This window comes from Dama dama, chromosome 22 (genome assembly GCF_033118175.1).
Source record: "Dama dama isolate Ldn47 chromosome 22, ASM3311817v1, whole genome shotgun sequence".
Taxonomy (NCBI): domain Eukaryota; kingdom Metazoa; phylum Chordata; class Mammalia; order Artiodactyla; family Cervidae; genus Dama; species Dama dama.
In genome coordinates this window covers 44,301,177-44,322,125 of record NC_083702.1, presented here as the reverse complement: position 1 = coordinate 44,322,125, position 20,949 = coordinate 44,301,177, and the positions used below count along the sequence as shown (strand labels likewise).

At 49.1% G+C, this 20,949-nt stretch overlaps 1 pseudogene; it reads right to left on the bottom strand.

Moving 5' to 3' along the window:
- Positions 1-18,025: 18,025 nt before the first annotated feature.
- LOC133043105 (zeta-crystallin-like) lies at positions 18,026-18,981 on the bottom strand (annotated as a pseudogene).
- Between the last annotated feature and the right edge of the window lie 1,968 nt (positions 18,982-20,949).

Sequence of the window (20,949 nt, the reverse complement as noted above, 5' to 3'; positions counted from 1 at the left end):
TAGTGTTTCAGATCCCAAATTCTAGAAGTGTATTTTAATTTTTATATTGATTAACAAGTACAGTCACCTCTGAGGAAGGCTTTCTTGCCTCTCCTTGCTATTTTTTGGAACTCTGCATTCAAATGGCTATATTTTTCCTTTTCTCCTTTGCCTTTCACTTCTCTTCTTTTCACACCTATTTGTAAGGCCTCCTCAGACAACCATTTTGCCTTTTTGCATTTCTTTTCCTTGGGGATGGTCTTGATCCCTGCCTCCTGTACAATGCCATGAACGTCCTTCCATAGTTCTTCAGGCCCTATCAGATCTAATCCTTTGAATCTCTTTGTCATTCCCACTGTATAATTGCTAGGGATTTGATTTAGGTCATACCTGAATGGCCTAGTGGTTTTCCCTACTTTCTTCAATTTAAGTCTGCATTTGGCAATAAGGAGTTCATGATCTGAGCCACAGTCTGCTCCTGGGCTTGTTTTTGCTGACCGTATAGAACTTCTCCATCTTTGCTGCAAAGATATAATCAATCTGATTTCAGTATTGACCATCTGGTGATGTCCATGTGTAGAATCTTCGCTTAAGTTGTTGGAAGAGGGTGTTTGCTAAAACCAGTGCGTTCTCTTGGCAAAACTCTGTTAGCCTTTGCCCTGCTTCATTCTGTACTCCAAAGCCAAATTTGCCTGTTACTCCAGGTATTTCTTGACTTACTACTTTTGCATTCCAGTCCCCTACAATGAAAAGGACATCTTTTTTGGGTGTTAGTTCTAGAAGATCTTGTAGGCCTTCATAGAACCGTTCACCTTCAACTTCTTCAGCATTACTGGTCGGGGCATAGACTTGGATTACTGTGATATTGAATGGTTTGCCTTGGAAACAAACAGAGATCATTCTGCTGTTTTTGAGATTGCATCCAATTACTGCATTTCGGACTCCTGTTGACTATGATGGCTACTCCAATTCTTCTAAAGGATTCTTGACCACAGTAGTAGATATAATGGTCATCTGAGTTAAATTCACCCATTCCAGTCCATTTTAGTTTGCTGATTCCTAGAATGTCGATGTTCACTCTTGCCATCTCCTGTTTGACCACTTCCAATTTGCCTTGATTCATAAACCTAACATTTCAGGTTCCTATGCAATATTGCTCTTTACAGCATCAGACTTTATTTTCATAACCAGTCATACCCACAACTGGGTGGTGGTGTTGCTTTGGCTCCATCTCTTTATTCTTTCTTGCGTTATTTCTCCACTGATCTCCAGTACTATATTGGACATCTATTGACCTGGGGAGTTCATCTTTCAGTGTCCTATATTTTGCCTTTTCATACGGGACTGAAAAAGGTCATTTTTCATTCCCATCCTGAAGAAAAGCAATACCAAAGAATGTTCAAACTACAGCACAATTGCAGTCATCTCTCACGCTAGCAAAGTAACACTCAAAACTCTCCAAGCCAGGCTTCAACAGTACATGAACCATGAACTTCCAGATGTTCAAGCTGGATTTAGAAAAGGCAGAGGAACCAGAGATCAAATTGCCAACATCCACTGGATCATCGAAAAAGCAAGAGAGTTCCAGAAAAACATCCATTTCTGCTTTATTGACTAGGCCAAAGCTTTTGACTGTGTGGATCACAACAAACTGTGGAAAATTCTTCAAGAAATGGGAATACCAGACCACCTGACCTGCCTCCTGAGAAATATGTATGCAGGTCAGGAAGCAGCAGTTAGAACTGGACATGAAACAACAGACAGGTTCCAAATCCTGAAAGGAATACTTTTGGATATACTTTTGGATATACAAAAAAAGGCTGTATATTGTCACTCTGCTTATTTAACTTATATGCAGAGTACATCATGAGAAATGTTGATCTAGATGAAGCACAAGTTGAAATCAGGATTGCCGAGAGAAATATCAAAAACCTCCAATATGCAGATGAAACCACCCTTATGGCAGAAAGCAAAGAAGAACTCAGAGCCTCTTAACCAAAGTGAAAGAGGAGAGTGAAAAAGTTGGCTTAAAACTCAACATTCAGAAAACTAAGATCATGGCATCCAGTCCCATCACTTCATAGCAAATAGATGGGAAAACAATGGAAATAGTGACAGAATATATTTTGTTGGGCTCTAAAATCACTGCAGATAGTGACTGCAGCCATAAAAAAAAGATGCGTGCTCCTTGGAAGAAAAGTTATGACCAACCTAGACAGCATATTAAAAAGCACAGACATTACTTTGCCAACAAAGGTCCATCTAGTCAAAGCTATGGTTTTTCCACGGATGTGAGAGTTGTACTATAAAGAAAGATGAGCACTGAAGAATTGCTGCTGTTGAACTGTGGCATTGGAGACCACTCCTGAGAGTCCCTCGGACTGCAAGGAGATCCAGCCAGCCCATCCTAAAGGAAATCAGTCTTCAATATTCATTGGAAGGACTGATGCTGAAGCTGAAACTCCAATAATTTGGCCACCTCATGCGAAGAACTGACTCATTGGAAAACACCCTGATTCTGGGAAAGATTGAAGGCGGAAGGAGAAGGGGACAACAGAAGATGAGATGCTTAGATGGCATCACCAACTCAATGACAGGAGTTTGAGTAAACTCCGGGAGCCGGTGATGGCCGGGGAAGCCTGGCGTGCTGCAGTTCATAGGGTCGCAAAGAACTGGACACGACTGAGCAACTGAAGTGAACTGACTGAGCAAGTACATTTACATCTCATAGTTAAATACTCTGCTTTATTTGAAAAGATAAAAATCATTTTATAATGATTATAATTAAATAAAACTTTGTTTTTGAACCACTATCTTACACACCAGTGAATTATATCATAGGAGTACGTCAAGGCTGTATATTGTCACCCTGCTATTTAACTTATATACAGAGTACAGCGTGAGAAATGCTGGGATGGAAGAAGCACAAGCTGGAATCAAGACTGCTGGGAGAAATATCAATAACCTCAGATATGCAGATGACACCACCCTTATGGCAGAAAGTGAAGAACTACTAAAAAACCTCTAGATGAAAGTGAAAGAGGAGAGTGAGAAAATTGGCTTAAAGCTCAACATTCAGAAAACTGAGATCCTGGCATCCAGTCCCATTACTTCATGGCAAATAAATAGATGGGGAAACAGTGGCTGACTTTATTTTTTGGGACTCCAAGATCACTGCAGATGGTGATTGCAGCCATGAAATTAAAAGACGCTTACTCCTTGGAAGGAAAGTTATGACCAACCTGGATAGCATATTAAAAACCAGAGACATTGTTTTGTCAACAAAGGTCCGTCTAGTCAAGGCTATTGTTTTTCCAGTAATCATGCACGGATGTGAGAGTTGTACTATAAAGAAAGCTGAGCTCCGAAGAATTGATGCTTTTGAACTGTGGTGTTGGAGAAGGCTCTTGAGAATCCCTTGGACTGCAAGAAGATCCAACCATCAGTCCTGAGTGTTCATTGGAAGGACTGATGTTGAAGCTGAAACTCCAATATTTTGGCCACCTGATGCTGACTCATTTGAAAAGACCCTGATGCTGTGAAAGATTGAGGGCAGGAGGAGAAGGGGACAACAGAGGATGAGATGGTTGGATGGCATCACCGACTCAATGGACATGAGTTTGGGTAAACTCTGGGATTTGGTGATGGACCTGGAGGCCTGGCGTGCTTTGATTCATGGGGTCGCAAAGATTCGGATACAACTGAGCGACTGAACTGAACTGATATATACCAACAACACTTCACTTCTAAACAGTCTCCAAAATAATCAAAATGGGAAAACCAGGACTTGAACGTAGATAGATTTACCTTATATTAAAAAAAAAAAAAAAATCAAACAAATCAGTTTACATTTTTGTGTTATTTTAATATGTTTTTAGAGCTAACTTGTACCTTGTAGCTGCACATGCTTTTAGCAGAGGTTTAGCTTTTCCTGATGTTTCTAATTGGCCTCGTTTTCACCCCTTGCACTGTTTATCTCCAACATTTCCTCCATTTCTTTCCAACTGTGCCTCATATGATACTGAGTCCCCTGTCCCCACAGACTCTGGACTTTTATCCTATTCTGGACTGGTTTCTCTCTAGGTCTGCTGCATGCCCAGCTGGGATCCTTGGATTCCCTTCCCTCTGGGTTGATGTTCCTGATTTCTGGATCCCATGTCTATCTCTCTCGTGGGTATCCTTTATCCTCCTCCGTAATTATACAAACACAGCACCTGTTGTTTTTTTTTCCTGCAACTCATCCTCAAGTAGCTTTCTGAAAAGTCTGGTGAAGAGTGAAGGCTGCTGAGAATATGGGATGGGCTGTGGTGTTGGTAAACTTGTCCCCTGCTCTCCCCTCAGCCTCCCTCTCATCTTGATCCCTCTTGGGACTCTGCCCAGCAGACCGTTCTTCTCTGCTGTCAGCTCTTTCTCACTGTTTCTCTCCTTCTACTGAGCTCCTCTTCATTCAGCTATCACTTCTCCATCCAGTGAGTCTTCAGACGTTTGTTGAAGACTCTGGTCTCCTGTTGCCCCCGTGCTTGTTTTTATTAGCAGCAGAGGGAGGAGAGGCAGGCTATGGGTTCTTGAGCCCAGACTGTTGGGTGGAGTTCAGTTCCAGGGGCAAGACTTCTGACCTTGGGCGAGTCATGTAACATCTGTACTTCAGCTTCCTTATTTGTAAATGAGGATACGATGCTACACACCTCAAAGGCTAACAGAATAAAATACAAGTTATCTTTTGTTAAGCTTCAGAGCAAATACCATTGTAGAGCAAAGACCACAAACACAAGTCACTCCTCTCAGTAGCTGGTATTATAACTCTAAGTACCTCTACTATCATTTCAGTCAGGTCTCAGTAAGAGTAGTTGACAAAGGCTCTTTTGCTGTCTTGAAATAGTAGTTAAATGTCATCAACATTTGCTTTCCTTCCTCATCACCCATGGCAAGATAATCACAAGCAGAACCAAAATAGAATTTTTATATATAAAAATCTGAACTGCTGTTTTTTTGAAGACCACTGAGAATGGGAAAGTCTGAAAGGATGGACACCCTCATTTATCATGACTGTGAAAATAAACTGCTGCAATTTCTTTGCATAACAAGTGTCTCTAGGTATGAATATATTTTAGGTGCTAATGCCTTGTCATCTAGCCTCGATAGCTATATCCTAGATCCTCTATCCTATATCCTAGATAGCCATCTAGCTATATCCTACTCCTAGATATAGCTTAAGGAAACAGTCTCAAATGCAGTTTTATACAAGGAGAATGTTCTTTACACTATTATTTACATAAGGAATTAGAAACCACCTAAAGTCCAGTAGTCAGGGGAGGACAGCAGAGCGGATGGGGCACCACTGGGGTCCTCAGTAGGCCAGGGCAGGGATATAAGAATTGGGGTGGTGACGATGGAATTCCAGGCCTTTGTGGGATAAAGGCTCTTGCAGAAGCAAGGAGGGCGTGGGCTGTGGAAGCTGTGTCACCAGGAACTTTTTCAGGGCAAAGAATCGAGCACGGGGAGCAAGACATTATTTTGGGATGAAAGCACTCATTTAACTGATACACATATATCCACAAATAAATATTTTTGTATATTAAAGGGAGTAGAGCATGGTCATCACAAACCTGGGATTTGGATCAGAACACTGAGTTCAAACCCAAGTTCTGGAATCAGCTTGAAAAACTTAGGCTGTTGTAAGTTCAAGTGAGCTTCAGGAGCCTGCACATCATAGACAATGGATCAACATTAGTTATTACCAATTAGTAAACACAAATGTTCCCAGCTTCACCTAATTTCCAGATTGTTCCCCCCTGTCTGTTCTTATCTTTGGTTTTATTGCTCCTATAACTTTGCAGATGGGTGTCTTCTGTCTGATGACCTTCTCCCTGTGCCCCAACAGGATAACAGGACTATGACTTGGGGGGAGACGCGTAACTTCCCTTAACTAGTGACCTGCAGAGCCCAGGGACTGAGAACCATGAGTCTGCTCACTTATGATCGAGCCCACAATCTGTTTTATGTTTCCCAAGTGTGAGGTCACACTTCCTTCCAGCCTGACGCAGACAAGGAGCTGAAGGGAGATCTCTGAGACCCCGCTGCTGCCACCTTGAGCTCAGAAAACCTTGGAGACCTCTCGGGTAGTCAGCTGCCTCCTTTCTGTCCAGTTCTGCATGTGACCCAGAATTGAGGGTGGTTCCTCCAGTCAGAGTTAACCCACAGAGGAATCAAGAACCAAGAAGAGGATGGATAAGCATCCTGGAGCCCCCCAGAGGGGCCACGTGGAGTTCCCCCAACGGGGGTGTGTCCACAGAGCCTCTTTCCCAGCCCTCTCCTTACGGAGCCACTTGCTAGGTGCTCACTTCCTCCCCAACTGCCCTCTAGCAAGTGACTCAGAAGTGAGGCCAGGACAGCCCATGGGGAGGGGGACAGCAGAGAGAGTCCCCAAGGCCAGGCAGGGCATCGAGGGTAGGTCCCCCAGGGTCCCTGGAGCTCCTCCTGCCCTCTCCCTTGGCCCAGCCTCCTCCTGCTCCCAGACCCTGGGGCATCACCACAGACACCATTCCTTCAGCTCTCAACCTGCTGCCTGCCCAGCTGCTCTGCGAGGGTCAGTGGACCCTGAACTGAAGCCCAGTCTGACCTTTGCCACCTCCCACCTGGAGGGGAGGGGTGATGGGGTTTTACACAGGATCATGTCTGGCTCCACCCCTTCACTACCCATCCTGAGTGTCTCTGGTCAGCAAGACGAGGCCTCTCACATGGTAGTCTTATTCAATGTCAGGTGCCCCAAAACCCTTTTTCAAAATTAGGTAGCATTGGTTTATAATGTTCTATAAGTTTCATGTGTACAACATTATATTTCTACTTCTGTATATCCTGCAGCTTGCTCACCACCAAAAATCACTTGCAAAAATCCCTCTAGGTGTACTGCATGGTAGAATGAAGAAATCACAGGAGTTTAAAATAAGGAGGATTCAAGTCATGTCCAAGAAGTATCTGACACTTGACCTTGGATTCCACCTCTGAGCTTTCTGCTCACTGGCCTTAGGCTGTCCCTTATCCTGGCTGAGTCTCATTTTCCTCATCTGTGAAATAAGAATAATGCATCTGTGTGTGCATGTACCAGGAAACACATCTTACATTGTGACCCAGCCCCACCCTCCATATATTATATGTATATTTTCCAGTTGCCTATGTCTTACCTACAATTCCATGACCTCTGGGCTTCCCTGGTGGCTCAGACGGTAAAAGAATCTGCCTGCAATGCAGGAGACCCAGGTTTGATTCCTGAAGAAAGAAGTTGCAACCCACTCCCATATTCTTGCCAGTGGAATTTCATGCATAGAGGAGACTGGCGGGCTACTGTCCATGGGTTCACAAAGAGTTGGACAGGTCTGAGCAGCTAACGCTGAACAATTCCATAACCTCTAGATCCCTGAAATCACACAGGGATTTTGGTAACTCATTTGCGCAGTGATCTTGCTCTGTACTGATCTGAGGCTATTTATTGTCATTACATTCTTTATCACATTTAATGTGAATATTCTTTTGTTTCACTGCCAAAACATGAAAGCAGTCATTTATAGGGTGCTGCCAGTCTCTGCCACAAGTAGTAACTAGCAAAACACATCCCTTGTATTCCTTCTCTTTGTGTGTGTGTGTGCTCAGTTGCTCAGTTGTGTCCGAATCTTTATGGCCTTGTGGGCTGTTGTCTGCCAGGCTCCTCTGTTCTTGGGGTTTTCCAGGCAAAAATGCTGGAGTGGGTTGCCGTCTCCTACTCCAGGGGATGTTTCCGACCCAAGGATCGAACACATGACTCTTGCATCTCCTGCACTGACAGGCGAATTTTTACCACTGCATCTCCTGGGAAGCCCTCCTTCTCTTTCTGAAGGTTTAAAATTGTAGATTCCTGAAGACACCTAAATCCCAGGGTTGGATAATTATTTCTGGAGCTTTGGAAGTCCAAGATCAAGGTATTGGTGGTTTCTGATGAGACCTCTACCTTTTTTGTAAATTCTAACTGCCTTCTCTCTCTGTCCTCACATGGCCTTTTCTCTGGGGGAGAGGGAAGGAATAGAGAGAGAATCTGGTGTCTTCTTTTCTAATAAAGACATTCAACTTATTGGATTAGGGCCCCACACTTATGACCTCATTTTACCTTAATTACCTTCTTAAAGGTCCAGTCTTCAAATAAAGTCACTGAAAGGTCGGGGCATGCCCCCGGGAAAAGTGCTGCAAGGCAAATTCCGGAGGCTGGCTAAACTTTCAGGGGCTGGCCCCCTACAGCCTGGTCCAATCAGGTACCAACATAGAGCCCTCAGACACTGACCACCGCTGTAGCCCGCGCTTTCTTCCTTATATGAAAAGACCTGGCCTGGACGCCGGCCCTAACTATAAAACCCCACCCCACCCCTCATACCTCGCAGACTCCCTTTGTCTCCTCACTCACCCGCCCCCGGGAGTTCTGCCCGAGAGCGACGCTCAATAAAAGGCCTTTACTACTGGTCATTAGAGGCGGCTTTTTTTTCCCTCCCGTGGCGTTTTCTAACATCTGGCGCCCAACGTGGGGCTCGAGTAGAGGGGCCCCCGGCACTCGCCGTTGAGGCCCCCCTCGAGCTCCACCGCCACGGTAGCCCCGGACCCAGGCGGCTGACCAATCCCCTGGATGGCAGAATACGGGGTAAGTCCCTTCGGCTTTGGGGCCTGCCCTCCCTGGCGATCACCTCCTAGGGCACCGTGACCAGTGCGCACTTACTGGGCCCTCCCGGTCACCAGCTGGTGGGGAGACGTCCCCAGCGGCTGAGTAGGCCTCCGGCTTCAGCCTTCCCGGTCACCAGCTGGTGGAGAGACGGCCCCAGCAGCTGAGTAGACCTCCGGCTTCGGCCTCCGGCTTCGGCCTTTCCGGGTCCCTGCGGTCGTGAGGAAGACGTTCCCCGCGACTACACGGACCTCCGGCTCCCCTTGACTCATCCGAAGACGTTCGGACAGCGGGGGTTGCCTCCACGCCCTGTGGTCGCCATGGGATCGACAGCCTCCAAACCCGATCCCCAATACTCCACCCCCTTAGAGTGCCTGCTGGCTAACCTGTGGACTCTAGGGCTAAAGAGATATCTGCCCCAAGCAGCTCACTTTTCTGTGCTCACAGGCCTGGCCTCAGTACTCCCTAGATAATGGCTCACAATGGCCAACCACAGGGACACTAGACTTTGACGTCCTCCGTGATTTGGATAATTACTGCCGGAGAACGGGAAAATGGTCTGAGGTCCCCCATGTTCAGGCCTTTTGGGCGTTGCGCTCTCGCCCCACCCTGTGCACTACGTGTGCTCCTAGCCAAATCCTACTCACCATGGCCCCCCCCCCGACTCCACCCTCCCGAGCTAAGCAGACTCCTCCCGCCTCTGAGTCCTCTGCTTTCTCTGTTCCCCCAGAAGATCTGGTGGCCCCCCCTCCCTATGCCTCTCCCACGGCCCCCACCGCTTCCTCTCCGGTTCCTACTCCCTCCCCTTCCACTCTGGCCCCTCCTAACCCCTCCCCTTCCACTCCGGCCCCTCCTAACCCCTCCCCCTCTAACCCTACTCCGGCCCCTGAGGCTTCACCGCCAGCCCCAGATCCTCCGGCCATTAACCCTATCTTGTATCCTCCCCTCCCCCCGTCACTCCCTTCTCGTCTCCGGTTAGCTCCCACACTCGCTCCCATAGCAACCCTCCAGGGGCCTCCCCTCCCCCTCCCCCAGCTCCGCTACTCCCTTTGCGACAAGTGGCCGGAGCCGAGGGCCTGGCCCAGGTCCACGTCCCCTTCTCTCTCCAGGACTTAGCACAGATTGAGGCCAAGCTGGGATCCTTTTCCTCCAACCCCACTCAGTACATTAAGCAGTTTACTGGTCTGACCCGCGCCTACGCCTTAACATGGCAGGACATATATGTCATCCTGGGATCTACCACCACCCCCGAAGAGAGGCAGGCCATCTGGACGGCAGCCAGGGCTCAGGCTGACCAGCGGCACTGTGCCAACCCCTCCCCCGAGCGCCCCCCGGGAGCTCAGGCAGTTCCTGACACCGACCCTGATTGGAACTACCAGGAAGGGGGTGGCGGCCAGCTGCGGGAACGCTATATGATAGAGTGTCTCCTCGATGGGATGGAAACGTCCTCTCATAAGGTTGTAAACCTCCTCAGACTAGATGAGGTGACTCAGGGGCCCGACAAAAACCCAGCCATGTTTCTTAATCGGCTGACTGAGGCCCTTGTTCAATACACCAGACTGTCCCCTGAGTCCCCCATGGGGGCAGCTACCTTGGCCAATCGTTTAATCTCCCAATCCGCACCTGACATCCGAAGAAAACTGGCCAAGGCCGAGGACGGCCCTCAGACCCCTATTCGAGACCTGGTAAAAATGGCCTTTAAAGTTTATAACGAACGCCCATGAAGAAACTGCTGAGGCCAGCCGAAAGGCAAGGCTCAAACAAAAGGCCAAATTTCAGGCAAGCCTCCTAAACCAGCAAACCCAGGCCTTGGTAGCGGCCCTACGGCCGGCGGCGGGCTCGGGGCCCCAAAACCCCCCTCCGGGGGCCTGCTTCAAGTGCGGCCAAGAAGGACACTGGGCCAAGATGTGCCCCAATCCGTGGCCTCCTTCCAAGCCGTGCCCGTTGTGCAAACAATGAGGACACTGGGCTAGTGACTGTCCCCGGGCCTCTCGGGCTCCGACCTCTAGGGGCCGGAGACCAGAGCGCCCCAGGGAGACCTTCTGCCCTCCTCCGGCCTCGGAACTGCTGAGCTCCAATGATGACTGACGCCGCCCAGACTCGGGGACCCCAATAACCCAAGCCGAGCCTAGGGTAACGCTCCAGGTAGCGGGTAAGTCCATCAACTTTCTAGTTGATACGGGGGCTACCTATTCGGTCCTTCCCTCTTTCGGGGGCACTTTACTTCCTTCCCAGGTTTCGGTTATGGGCATTGACGGCCAACCCTCGTGTCCGCTCCAAACCCAACCACTGTCCTGCCAATTAGATTCCTGCCTATTTACCCACTCCTTTTTGGTCATCCCCTCCTGCCCTACTCCTCTCTTGGGAAGAGATGTACTTGCTAAGCTGAAGGCCACCCTTCACCTGACTCCAGGATCAGCTCCCACGTCAGGGGCCTTCCTAATGTTACTTGTTGAGCCTCCAACCTCTTCTGTTAATCCTGAGGTCTGGGACACCCGAGTCCCGGTGGTGGCTCGGCACCACCCTCCAGTCCTCATCCGGCTAAGAGACCCCACCTGCTTCCCAGCCAGGCCCCAGTTTCCTTTGTCTACTCATAACCTCAGGGGACTAAAGCCCATCATCGACCGTCTCAGAGGACAGGGTCTTTTGATCCCCACGACTTCCCCCTGTAACACGCCCATCCTTCCTGTTCGAAAGGCTTCAGGAGACTACCAGCTAGTGCAGGATCTCCGCCTGATCAATGCGGCGGAGGTCCCTGCCCATCCACTTGTCCCTAACCCCTACACTCTCCTTTCTTCCATACCTCCCAAAACCTCATTTTACCGTCATTGACCTCAAGGATGCCTTTTTTACCATCCCACTCCACCCCGACTGCCAATTCCTCTTTGCTTTTACCTGGACTGACCCCGACACTCAGCTGACCACCCAACTCACATGGACTGTACTCCCTCAGGGGTTCAGAGACAGTCCCCATTGCTTCGGACAGGCTCTGTCCCGAGACCTGGCCAGATGCTCGCTCCGCCCTAGCACCCTCCTCCAATATGTAGACGACCTTCTCCTTTGCAGCCCCTCACAAAAACCTCCCGACAACATTCTGCAACTCTTCTTAATTTCCTCGGCTCCCAGGGTTACAGAGCCTCACAATCCAAGGCCCAACTGACTCAGACATCTGTTGTCTATCTAGGCCTCCAAATCACCCCTACCACTAAGGCCCTGACAGCAGATCGGTGTAGCCTCCTCAGGTCCATCTGTCCTCCGGCCAACGGAGACCAGATATTGTCCTTCCTAGGACTGATGGGGTTCTTCTGACACTGGGTCCCAAATTACGCCACCCTGGCCAAACCCCTATATGCCACCGATAAAGAGACTCCCACAGGACCACTGTCTTCCCCCACCGAAGTGACTAAGGCCTTCCACACTTTACGCTCAACCCTATTGGCTGCACCCCCTCTCTTTCTCCCAAATCCCAACTATCCACACCATCTATACACTGATGAAAAGGGAGGGATAGCCTTTGGAGCCTTGGTGCAACCGATTGGCCCCGAACTGCTGCCTATTGCTTAGATATCCAAACAACTTGACCCCACAGCCAGGGGATGGTTCCCCTGCCTGCGGGCACTAGCGGCAGCGGCAACATTGTACGCTGATGCTAAAAAGCTGATTCATGGTCAACCCCTGACCATCTTCTCACCTCATCGCCTTGGCGATCTTTTAGCCTCTAGATTTCTCTCCGACCTCAGCGAATCCAGGCTCCAGCAGTTTCACCTGGTATTTTTGGACAATCCGCAAGTTTCTGTGAGTCGCTCTCCACAATTAAACCCGCTTTCTTCGTTGCCCTCCCTCCCCCTCTCCTCAGAACCCCCAGCCCACTTATGCTCAGAGGTCCTTGAGTCCCTTATGCAACCACCTCACAACCTGTTTTCCGAACCTCTACCAGATCCAGAGCTAACTTTGTTCGTCGATGGGAGCTCAAAACGAGATCCTGATGGGAACCGAAGGGCGGCTTATGCTGTGGTAACCACCCGAGAAGTCCTGGAGGCTCAGCCCTTGCCACCCGGGATGACCTCTCAAAAGGCTGAACTAACAGCCCTAACTAGAGCCTTACACCTAGCAAAAGGAAAAAGGGCCAATATTTACACAGCCTCCAAATATGCCTTCTTGATTGCCCACTCTCACGCGGCAATCTGGAAAGAGCGGGGCTTCCTGACCACTAAAGGATCCCCCATCTGTAATGCCCTCCACATTATTCAACTGTTAGATGCCTTATCTCTGCCCAAAGAGGTCCCTATCATACACTGCAAGGGACACCAAAATACTCATGACACTGTCGCTCTGGGTAATAATATGGCAGATCAAGTGGCTTGACAAATCACCTTACAAGCCCCCGAGCCCTTGCTGACTTTGAGATCCACCCTCAACCCAGATTATTCTAGCGAGGAAGCCAAAGCCTTGCTGGCACAGGAAGGGGCTCAGAGGCACCCGTCAGGATGGATACTACTCCATAATAAACCTGTGCTTCCTGAGCGACAGGCTAAGGCCATAATATCCCAAATCCACAATACCCTCCACATCGGGCCAAGGGCTCTCTTTTCCTTTCTCAGCCCTGTCTTTTCTCCCCTACATCTCAGACAGACCATATATGCGGTCCACCGCTCCCGCCTAACATGTGCTTCCACCTCTCCTCAAGGAGGACTCCGACCCCCACAGGAGACTCACCAGCTAAGGGGACATATGCCCGGACAAGATTGGCAGATAGACTTCACCCACATGCCCAGACATCGAACCTACCGCTATCTGCTGGTCTTGGTGGATACCTTTTCAGGATGGGTTGAGGCCTTCCCCACCGCCCCACCGAGAGACGGCAGCGGCGGTGGCAGAGGTCTTGACGACCCATCTCATTCCCAGATTTGGGTTGCCAAACTCTCTCCAGTCTGACAATGGGCCTGCATTTATCTCACAGATCTCCCAGCAGGTGGCTACGGCTCTGGGCATCGACTGGCATCTCCACATCCCCTATCGGCCCCAGTCGTCAGGCAAAGTAGAACGGGTGAACGGCATCATCAAGACGCACCTGACCAAGCTTGCCTCAGAACTGCGGCTGTCTTGGGTCGACCTCCTTCCTCTGGCGCTCACTCGCATTCGCACCACACCTCATTCCAAAACAGGTTTGACCCCTTTTGAACTGCTCTACGGCAGGCCCTATATCCTGACTCACCTCCCAGAGGGAGAGGCTCCCCCACTCACGGGGTACCTCCCCCTCTTCTCCCTCCTACGATCCTTGCTGAGAGAACACGAAAACCGGGTCCTGCCACAACCGACAGACGACGAGGGGCCAACTCAGCCTCTGGCCCTGGGAGATCAGGTACTGCTAAAAACCTTGAGTCCCCGCCCGCTACAACCTCGCTGGACGGGGCCCCATACTGTAATCCTCACCACTCCCACGGCAGCCAAACTGCTGGGACACGAGCCCTGGTATCACCTGACCCGGCTCAAACGAGCTCCCCAGGGTCTCCCAGAGACAGGGGTGGCCCCGGCCCAGGCCCCTCCTCCCAATTACTCCTACCGCTCCACCCTCACGGGGCTGACCAAACTGACCATCACCCGAACCCCTCTGTCGTCAATCCCAAAATAATTGAGGGACCACATCCCGATATCCGATGCTGACCTGGCATCACCCGCTGTGGCTGCTAACAATCACAGCTCTGGCCATACTTTTTGCCATCGGATTAGCGGCTGCGGCCCCCCACGATTGGTCCTCCACTCTTCGACTGTCCCTGGCCCTCACATACCTAGCCATCTGCTTCCTACTCCTGGGGTGCTACTCCCTTGGGACACCCTGACCTGGTTACCAGCTCCATCCCTACGAGACCCACGGGGCTGATTGTCCGCCACACCCCCTTCACCCCAATCTCAGAACAATGCGAGACTCTCTACTCTGGGTTATTCTGGGGGTACTGGGGGTCTTAGAAAAAGGGGAGCACACCTACCAAAACCCCCATCAGCCTTTTCAAGTCACATGGATCTTAAAAAATGGAGAGATCTACGAAGAGTTAAACCGGACCACAGCCACCAACCGAAAGATAAGTGGTGGCCGGGCCTATATTTTAACCTTACAAAGTTAATCGAACAATCAGGATACTCCAAGTGTAGGGTCAGGTCTCTCGGGTTTTATGCCTGCCCGGGACATCAGCGAGAAAACATAAACACCTGTGGGGGAATGGTGAGCCGCTACTGTAAATCCTGGGGCTGTGTCACTTCCAACGATGGGTATCGGAAGTGGTCGGTGACCAAGCCAGACCTGATCAATATGTCCTTCACGGGTCCTCTTCCAAAATCAGATTGGCAGGGACGACCCTCCAACCCAGAGCAGTGCAGCGACCAGATCCGACTATCATTTACACAGCAGGGATGGACTGAAAATAGATGGATTTCCGGGCTGTCCTAGGGGGTAGTGATATATGATACCTATGGCACGGGAAGCAATAGCGCAACATTGTATGTTCAGCAAGTCCTACAACCCGCCCAGACCCATGTTATGGGGCCCAACCAGATTATTACACGCCCCGCCCCTCACCACAAGGGACAAATGTCACAAAGGTTGTGACCTCGTCTACCCCTACCCCCTCTCTTCAGCTAACCCAGACAGACCCACCAGAAACCCAAGAACCCCTGTGGGCCTTGATCAAAGAAACCTACGGGGCCCTTAACCACTCCAATCCTAATGCGACTCAATCCTGCTGGCTTTGCTACACCTCACACCCAACTTACTACGAGGCCGTGGGTTTAAATGCCACCTACAACTTATCTACTCTCTCTAACCCACCACAGTGTTCTTGGGGAGACCGCAAGGTGGGCCTTACCATGAAACAAGTATGGGGTTCGGGGACCTGCTTAGGCACGGTTCCTACAGATAAACAAACCCTGTGCGCCCAGACTGACAATGACACCAACTTCACCAATAAGACGTACATCATACCTGAAATCGGGGGGTGGTGGGTATGCTCACGGACTGGGCTGACGCCCTGTCTCCATTTGGCTGTCTTCGACCAGAGCAGAGAATTGTGTGTCATGGTAGTAGTAGTACCCAAAATTGCATACCACCCAGAAGAGGTCCTCTACAACTTTTGGGACCAAGATACCCCAGCTCCTAGACATAAAAGGGAGCCCGTTACAGCTATTACTCTAGCAACACTGTTCGCCCTGGGGGCAGCCAGAACGGGTACGGTCATTGCTTCCCTGACCACACAACATCAGGGCCTAATCACCCTGAGAGTCGCCATTGATGAAGACATTGCATGAATAGAAAAGTCTATGATGGCCTTAGAAAAATCCCTAACCTCTTTGTCAGAAGTGGTGTTACAGAACAGACGAGGCCTAGACCTGATTTTTTTTACAACAAGGGGGCCTCTGTGCAGCCCTCAAAGAAGAGTGTTGCTTTTACGCAGACCATACAGGGGTAGTAAGAGAGTCCATGGCCAAAGTAAGAGAAGGACTAGAGCGCAGAAAGAGAGAACGGGAAGCCCAGCAGGGTTGGTTCGAATCATGGCTCCGAAACTCCCCCTGGCTGACCACCCTGCTCTCGACCTTAATGGGACCACTCATAATCCTCTTGTTGCTCTTAACTTTCGGGCCTTGTCTCTTAAATAAGCTCTTGGCCTTCGTCAAACAGCGGCTCAACACGGTTCAGCTGATGGTATTGCGACAGCAGTACCAAGGGCTTCCAACAGACACTCTGTGACAAAGTTAACGGCAGACGCTCCCTGTCATCCCGGCCACCCCCGTTCAGCAGGAAGAAGCCAGAGAGAACCGGCGCCCCTTGTCCTATAACTAAAAGGCCGGGATGAAAGGTCGGGGGCATGCCCCCGGGAAAAGTGCTGCAAGGCAAATTCCAGAGGCTGGCTAAACTTCCAGGGGCTGGCCCCCTACAGCCTGGTCCAATCAGGTACCAACATAGAGCCCTCGGACACTGACCACCACTGTAGCCGGCGCTTTCTTCCTTATATGAAAAGACTTGGTCTGGACTCTGGCCCTGACTATAAAACCGCTCCCCACCCCTCATACCTCGCAGACTCCCTTTGTCTCCTCACTCACCCGCCCCCGGGAGTTCTGCCCGACAGCGACGCTCAATAAAAGGCCTTTACTACCGGTCATTAGAGGCGGCATTTTCTAACAGTCACCAGGGGGTTAAATCTTCAACATATGAATTGGGGGGTGAGGGGGAAATAGTTCTATCCATAACCCCAGGTGACTCTCCGAAGAGTGCCCAGGTGATTGCTGCTCAAGAAAATGAATTTTAACTAATTTATACTAAATGCCATTTTTTTAATGGGCTGTAGAATTTATTGCACATACCATGTTATGATAACAAAAGCAGGTCATCCTTAAGGCATCAGATTTGTTTATTAATTTAAACAAAAATATATGATCTCTGTCACACAAAAAGATCATTTTAAATTTACTTGGACGTTGAACCAATCAATACACATATATTTGGAAACCACGCACCTGACGTGCTAAGTCCTTTCAGTCAGGTCTCACTCTCTGTGACCCCGTGGACTACAACCCAGCAGGCTCCTCTGTCCATGGGATTTTCCAGGCAAGAATACTGGAGTGGGTTGCCATTCCCTTCTCCATGGGATCTTCCCAACCCAGGGATCAAACCCCCATCTCCTACACCTTCTGCATTGTCAGGCAGGTTCTTTACCACTAGCACCACCTGGGAAGCCCAGCTGTGCTCCTAGTATCATATCATACCAGAGATAAGGCTGCTGTCCTCACAGAGTACATGGATCACTGGTAGTCAATCCTTAACATACTGAATAGCATAAAATATGGGGAATATTGGAAAGCTAACAGATATCTCTGAACCTTGTTTATCTTGCCCATCTTGTAGATCTAGGTGAGATTAGTTTGGAAAAGAGGACTTGTTTAGTTCAGAGAATTGTCAAAGGCTCCAATATAGTTGTGGGCTAATCAGAGACTAAAGAAAGTTTATAAGGAGAAGTAGGCTTGGAAACCAAGCAGTCCTCTTTTGAATTAGCATGTTTTAGTCAAAGGTATGGAATTAATGATAAGCATCAATTATGAATTTCTGTAATGTTCTCCAATGCCAAGTGACCACTAGCATCCTATTTCCCATTATGATGATTCCTTGATGAGAGGTAGAAGGCATAAAGAATATTGCCAGCTATAAAATAAACTACACTCCAATGCCTATGATTGCTAAAAAGAAATATTTTTTTAAATAGAAGAAACTCACTGAATCAAATGATTGCTAAGCAGAGCAAACACAGTGTACTCAAACCTGAGGTAAGAAATCTCTAATTACATAGGAAATCAATACAAGGATTAATCATTTGAAGAGAAGATTCATTTTTCCATAGCCCCACCGCTATGAATGATATCTTCATGAGCCTGGGCTGCCTTTTCCAGTGAATACCGGGGAGCTATTACTGGTCTCAACCAACCAATTTCCAGTCCAGCTTGGAGGGCTGCTGCAAACTGCTTAAATGCCTCCTTGGGGAATGAATGGAGAGCTACTCCTTTTGTGCTGGATTCTTTGTCATGGATCCTGTGGGTTTATTTCAATAGGACCTCTGCGGCCAACAACTATTCTTCGTCCTCCATGTGACAAAAAACTCAAATCATCGCTAAGATTGACATTAGCAAACATTTCAATAATCATATCAACTTTTTCTCACCAACAGATTTCTTAATTTTACCAATATAATTAGCTTCTTTGTGATTAAACTCTTCTTGGCTCCATTTTGGAAAGCAAGCTTTTGTCCTTCCTCAGTAGTAGCTGTGCCCAAAATCATTAAGCCATAAACTCTAACCATTGGGCTTACTGCTCTTCCAGCTCCTCCACTAGACCCAGAACACTTCCTCCAGCTTTCATGGGCACTGTGGAGCAGACTCGATAAGCAGTAAAACACAAGATGCTGATGGCAGCTCCTTGTTTAAAGTCCAGTTTTTTGGGGACACGCATGAACAGTGTGATGGGCGGCCAGAGAAAACTCGGTGTAGCCCCCAGGGATCATCCTGGTAGTGAATGTCACCTTTCTTGTAAGCAGATATGTTATCTCCAGCAGCTTCTACTATCCCAGCCACATCTCAGCTAGGAGTACAAGGCAGAAGTGGTTTTATACTGTGAGTGCCAGAGCGGATATATGCGTCCACTCGGTTTACACCACATGCTTGGACTTTGTTAGAACCTGGTGGTCTTTCAGAATTGCTACAGCAATATCCAACTGGAGTTTCAGCACTTCGGATCCACCAAATTAAAAAACTCAAATAGCTCTTACCAACTTCTGTCCTGTCACCATAGTGATCTAGATACCTGTTCTAGGCTGGAAAATCAAAATCTGCAAGCCCAGATTCCACAGGGTTTAAAAAAAAAAAAAAAAAAAAAAAGCTACTCAATACCATTTATTATCCACCACACATTTTTCTGGGCTTTCCCGGTGACTCAGACACTAAAGAATCTGCCTGCAATACAGGAGACCTGGATTTGATCCCTGGGTCAGAAAGATCCCCTGGAGGAAGGAATGGCTACCCACTCCAGTACTTTTGCCTGAAGAATTCCATGGACAGAGGAGCCTGGCGGGCAATAGTCCATGGGGTCGCAAGGAGTCAATGAGCATTGAGCGACAAATGCTTTCCCTTTTTCACCTCACAAGTTCTAAACTTATTCCCTTTCTTTTCATCTAGATATTGAGGTCTTTTTGGAGGATGTTGTTGACTGTCTCTGAGCCATACTGACCAGGGAGGAACTGCTTCTCCTGCTGACTGAATTCCTGAGGAAAATTGAGGCCAAGGCTGGTTTGTCCAGGTAACCTGTACAGGTGTATCAGGAAAGTCACCCACACCCCCCAGCACCAGGCTAGTTTCCTCCTGGCCAGCACACCTCCTCCAAGCAGGACCCTATGGAGGGGGCTGAGGATGTTCCTTCTCAACATTTCATGAGGAATGTTTCCTCCATGTCATCTGCTGGGGGTGAACAACCCTGAATTGAGAAAAGATGAAACCTGCAAGAAAGGAGCAGGTTATGTGACCTTGGACATGTTACTGAACTACTCTCTCCTTTAGTTTCATCATCTGTCCAGTTAAACTGTGAGGACACTGAGATTATGCATGCAAAGAGCTTCCCATAATGACTGACACAGAGTAGGTGTTCAGTCAATATTAACATTTTAAAAACTTGCTGGGAGGAGACCAGGGCCAAGAGTCTTCTTTCTGGTGATGAGAATCAAGCAGAATTTCCTTTGGGGCAAGTCAGAAAATCCTGATGCCATCATTTGTATTACTCAGGCTTCTGCCTAGAGCCTTTCTATTCCCCATCTTAGGAATTGTACCAAAAGATTGTACCAAACCAAACAGCAGGATCCTGCTGGCTCATACAGCAGAGAGGCTAGAGAGGAACTGGAGGAGCTGGTGGGACCCTGGATCTACTGCTGCCCCACTCTGGGGCTCTGGGCTTATATGTTAGAGTTTCAGACTTGCCTGTGTCCAATGGGAATAGCAGTTCAGTATGATGGACTCTGCTGATAGCCTCAGAGTGAACTGCAGGGTCAGAGATGGGGAACCAAGTGAAATCATCTCATCCAAAGGCCCAGGGAGGCCTGGACCAGGGTCAGACCCAGGGGTCAGGGTGGAGCAGAGGGTCCAGGTTGGAGACTAGTAGGCAGGCTTGGGCAGCAGGACTAGGACTAGAGTGAGGAGAGTAGGCCCCAAGGACACAGAACTGAAGGGGCTGTGAACCTAGCAGAGGTCCCCTGAGTGGGAGGGGGGGACATTTCTTCCCTCCCTGATGGGATCCCCTCATACTGGGCTAGACGGCCCTGGATGAATATGTCCTCCACACCCAGCCTAGGACCTGGCTTCTCCCTTCATCTGGGACCCTCTTCTAATCTACTTGGAGCCTCCCTGACAGTGGAAGGCCGTGTGGCTCAGTGAGCCCTCCAGGGTCACAGTGAGTGGCTGCGACTGTGTGTCATTTGAGGGATTGTGAGGAGCCTCGTGCATCCCCACCCAAGAGGAAAACACTTCCTCCACCAGCTGTGCAAGTGCCGGTCTCCTCAGGCTCAGCCGTTCAGATGGGTGTTTCCTCAAGTCTCTTGAATTTTTAGAGGATCCACAAAACTGCACATGACCTTGGGGCAGGCTCATGAAGCCACAAAATTAACATGTGACCCCTGAGAGGTCAGGGGTGCTGGGTCAGGAGTCAGTGAGGTGGGCTGCAGCGGTCAGAGGAACCAGCAACACATCTCCTGATTTCCAGGCAGTTGGGGCAG